This window comes from Rhea americana, unplaced genomic scaffold (assembly GCF_003343005.1).
Source record: "Rhea americana isolate MKP2758 unplaced genomic scaffold, rheAme1 scaffold_139, whole genome shotgun sequence".
NCBI lineage: Eukaryota > Metazoa > Chordata > Aves > Rheiformes > Rheidae > Rhea > Rhea americana.
Window position 1 is genome coordinate 1,344,236 of NW_028185472.1, and position 4,659 is coordinate 1,348,894.

General features: G+C 53.9%; 1 protein-coding gene and 1 non-coding gene across 2 annotated transcripts in view; both read right to left on the minus strand.

The window, feature by feature from the left end:
• Window positions 1–1,201, minus strand: part of RNH1 (ribonuclease/angiogenin inhibitor 1) — a 14,658-nt gene extending 13,457 nt beyond the window's left edge. Inside the window, exon 1 of the mRNA XM_085298454.1 lies at window positions 1,117–1,201. The gene's annotated coding sequence lies outside the window, so the exon portion shown is untranslated. The remainder of the gene's footprint in view (window positions 1–1,116) is intronic.
• Window positions 1,202–4,445: 3,244 nt separating this feature from the next.
• Window positions 4,446–4,518, minus strand: TRNAA-AGC (transfer RNA alanine (anticodon AGC)). The gene has a single exon. It is a non-coding gene; the product is annotated as a tRNA-Ala (tRNA).
• Window positions 4,519–4,659: the final 141 nt, after the last annotated feature.

The window sequence follows — 4,659 nt, forward strand, 5'->3', positions numbered from 1 at the left end:
CTCCCGCCCTCATGGCGGGGCGGCGCCGGCCCGCAGCGCCCCCTGTCGCTCCTTCTCTCCCGCTTTCCCTTCTGCTCCCCCGTCCCCCTCCCCGCGGCTGCCTCAGGCCCGGCCCAAAGCGCTCGCCCAGCCCCTGGGGCCCCGGGAGGCTGATGAAGCTCGGGCCGGAGCAGCTCTCGGCCTGCCCGGCGTCGTGTCTGCGCGGGGAGGGGGGAGAATTCCTCCCTCCCTCTCTCCCTGCCCCCCGAACGATCCTCCTCATTCCCAGTAAAACGCTGCAAGATCCAGCGTCTTTCTGGGTGCCCATCTGAACTGGGAACAACAGTCGCCAGGGAAAAACAACCCGTCCCACAGCAGCCTCCCTAACCTTGTGCTTGTCGGGCCGCCGCGGATAGGGGCGAGCTCGGCGGGCCTGCAAAGCCCTTCTCCCCGTCCCCCAGCAGTTGTCTCCTCTTGCTCCCCCAGTCTGCGCGACCCACCGAACAGCRGAGGGGACGCACGAAGGGCCGCCCTGAGCTCTCCCCTGCCGCTTGAAACGAAGCCATGGGAGCGATGGAGGGCAGGTGGGTAGGAGTTTCACGGCTGCCACGGCCGTTCGGGGTGCGTTTTGCATCAGGTTGCCTTCCCTGGGCTTTCCCAAAGCCTCTGCACCCAAACCAGTTAAGGGAGGCTGTGCTGCCGCAGCCACCCTGCCACAGGAGCGCCGACGCCAGAGCATAACTGCACCTGGAACATATTCGTCATCGCTCCAGTTCGCTTCCCCCTCCAGCTGTTGGCTACTCCCTATCTCGCTTTAATACTTCTACCTCTGGAAAAAAGCTCCTTTGGATTTTCACAGGGCAGAGCAGAGAGAGGCTTTGAGGTACCAAGAGCTTTCTAGCCTGCAGTCTGGATCCCTGAAGAAGAAAACTTTGTTTCTYCCCCAGCTTCTTCGTAAAAATACTCAGTCCCCATCTTTCTGGCGCACGCAACAGCTCCGACTAATCGCAACCAGCCGTCCCCTCCAAAGCAGCCTCCGCAATGTGCGACTTTAAAATTCCTCCGTGCTCCTCCCCCGGTAAGCAAAGAGGAAAGTTTCACGAGTTTAAGAGACAGATTTTTGTCTCAGCTACGTACCTTACTCTTCACGGCTCTCTGCAAAGGGAGCGACTAGGACAGAGCTAAGTCCTTCCTGCTGCGGTTACTACGCAACCTCTGCTGCTATGCACATGGTGCCTGCTAGAGGGAGAAGAACATTTCTGTGATTGTGATCACTCATTTTCCTCCCAGTATGGTTTGTCAGTGATTCACGATACCGCGCTTGAATTCTGCTGGGCTCCAGAAAGGACAGCTCAACAGCTGCAGCGCAAACTTGTAAGGCTGATGGTGATTATACACCAGACGCAGTTGCGCCTGGGGTAGTGGCGATGCCAAGAGCCAGAGCAAACCTCCCCCCAAATCCTGCTGATGTCCAAGGCAGTTTTAATTCCCTTTCCCTGATCACATAGCCACTCGCCAGCCTTTAGCCCCGAGCAAAGGAGTAGTTGCCACTGAAGGAGCCATCTGAAAATGAGGCCAGCGCAGTGTTAAAGTGTGGAYGAAGGTGTCCAAATACGTGTCTGGGTTTGGAAATGCTTTTCTCATGCAACGCTTGTGCTGACCGCGTGAGGACCGCCACTCAGTCGCCTGCTCTGAATGTGCATCATCAGTGCCTGGTTTTCTCTAAGAGTAGAGGAGCTGCCCRCTCTGAACGCGCCTCGCTGCCTCCCTGCTATCTCACCCCGACGCGATGTTAACTCCCCGCCAGGCAGGGCCAGGCACAGGCAGCTCCAGGCTCCCACGCACCAGCTGGGCTGCTCACCCTGCTGTCTAGCTTAGCCGGGAAGAGCCCTCCCTGGACAACCTGGCTCACACCTCCCTAAAATTGCCCTCTCTGACCCTAGCAAGCAGGGACCCTGCTTCTCATTCCTGTACCTTCTCCTCCCAAACTCCTGCTAGCGCTTTACCTAACCTTTCCCCCCGCCTGCAGAGTATTTTGCCTTTTGTAAAGCTGAATCGCATGCTAATTGTGGCAACCTGACTGCTTCCTCCATCTTYAACAGCAAGAAGATTAATTAATGTTTCATTAGACTACAAGCAAACTGGAGCTGGAAGACAGACTCTGTTCTTCTCTCCTGCTCTTGCTGCCTCTAAAAGAGGAGACGGTGGAGCAGGCCATGAACCAACCGCTGCTCCATAATGGTTGCAAAAAGAGGCTATTTGTTGCTGCCATCTGCGCTTTGAAGCTGTGCTTCGCACCTGGCTGCCCCTTTGGCCTGYCAGTTTGAGTTCATTAACTTCCTCCAGGGCATGGCGAGAGCAGCTGTGTAAAGGACCRTCCCAGCGGAGACAGCTCCACGTGAGTGTAATAACTTACTGTCACCAGCGCAGCAGGGCAGCGTCCCTGGCTTGGGCTCCTCTCTCAGCCTTTCGCCTTCGCATCCCTTTCCTGCGCTCACTTCGTGACGTGAGGCTTGTTTGTGTTTTCAGCAGGCTCACTGGGCCCCCTCTTGGAAGGGGACTCAGCCTGCACTAGCTGTTCCCCYCCAGTTGCCTTTATTTTCCTTGTGCAGAGGAGGTGGGAAGGTGGCACGAGCTCCTGGCCTCGGTGCCGGCCGAGTGCTCTGGGGTGCTGTGCATTTGGCTCCTAGCAGGGCCTCAGAGGTGTCTGCCTTGCCACCCCTGCTCACAAACACTCCAGTGTTTYTTTAAAATGTTTAATTAAGGACATGAAACTTTTCAGGGCAGGGACAGATCTTTTGTTAACAGTGTTATGCCGATTGGGAAACTCAGTAAAGAGACACAATCGTGGCAGTTGTAACAGTGAGTTTGTAAGAACATGCCCAGCTCCATTTGTTGCACCCAAAGGCCTGCTTTGCCTCTTTTTTGATCCCGTGGCACTTCCTGACTCAGCTGGGCTGTACCTTCCTTGTCCGCAACCCAGTTGTTCCTCGAGGCTCTGTGTGACTCTGGAAGGAGGGCTTTGTAGCCGGGAGAAAATGCAAAACTTCTGCCATTCCTCAAGAGCCAGCAAACCGATAGAGCAGGCGGGAGAGGAAGCAGCCGCGGCATGTGTGGAGCCAGGGTGGAAAATCTGACACTGTGGATTAGCTGACGTTGTGGAAGCAGAAAAGGGGAGGTCAGTGTATGACTGGGAGCTGTGAAGGGGGCTAACCCGGCCTTACGCTCCCAAGCAGATACAGGCARACGCTCGCACAGGCTTGCATGGGTGTGCGGACACGCGTACGGCTGCGCTGTGCTATGTCAGCTAGTTATAGGTTCCCACAAAAAAGCCAACAGAGAAGAATTTTTAACTATTCTAATGTGGTCATCTTGTTCTTGTAAAAGAAAAGCTCTGTCTCTTTGTTTCACGTCTTTTTTTTCCCCCTCTAAGAATCCTCATAATGAAATAATGCTGTGATTGTCTCCTTAGTATTTTGCCACAGGAAGCTATATACATGTTTCCTCCCTAAGTTGTGGCCARGGCCAGGCCAGGGCTAGGGCAGTTTGCACAAAGAGATTTGTGGTTTCTAGATGTTGATTGTCAACAAGAGCGGGTAGGCTGCACTGAATTGAAAACAAATAAAACAGGCTCAGAGGAATTTTTCAGGTAAAATTGCCAAGGTGGGCAACAAAAATGCTACCACCAGAGTTGTTGCCAGATGCTTCTGCCTGAAGCTGTGGGAGTTTTCCCCTACTAGTCTGCAGAGGGCGATGCTGCCTCTGTTTGAGCAAACGTGTCATCTTGCCTTATTTTCCCTGATGCTGAGGTTTCTTATGGGCACCAAGATTTCGCAGGGATTTGGGGCTTAAGATGGATGACTGGCTCCAACCCAGTAATTAAAAGCTAGCAGGGAAAATGAAAGAACCAAGCCCATAAACGCAAAGCTGGTTATTTCRTGTGTTTATTTGGCAATCAAAAGCCTGAGTATAAACCAGCTTTAAAAGATCAGCATGAAAACTTCAAGTTAAAAATAACCCAGATGCCTCTCTTTTTGGACTCTAGTTTGCATGTCACCATTACTGTTTTCTGAAAAAGAGAGATCAATCTCCACTACCTACTGGAGAATTAATGCTACTCAAACTTTCACTTTGGCTGTGCTGCTTARAAAGGAGAGTTCTGCGACTATTTGGATTTTTAAAGACCGTGGTTACAACCTGCAGGGAGTTAGAGCGTTAAATGGACATTACCGGGGAGCCAGGGGTTTGGCGTGAATGTAGCTGCAGGAAGAGACCACAGCTGTAGTGCTGCTGTACAAAACCTCCGCAGATGAGCTTGTCTTGATGGCTGGGCAAGAAACAAAGGGCAGTGCTGGRCACCACTGCACTGCTATGTGTAAAGCCGAAAGCTTACTTTAGCTGGGCTTCGGCAAATGCCTTTTTAGGAATTGCCCCGGCCAAAGCCGTGCGGAGGGGAAAAAAAAGTGTGGAGAATGCGGGCATCGATCCCGCTACSTCTCGCATGCTAAGCGAGCGCTCTACCATTTGAGCTAATTCCCCGGCGGTGCAGGGGCCTGTTGTCGCGCCGCTCCTATTCTCGTCTCGCGAGACGCAGCGCCGGGAACTACATGTCCCATGTTTCCCCCGGCGCGGAGCCCCCGCGGGAGCCCTCTGCGCCTGCGCGGGGCGCGCCCGCCGGGG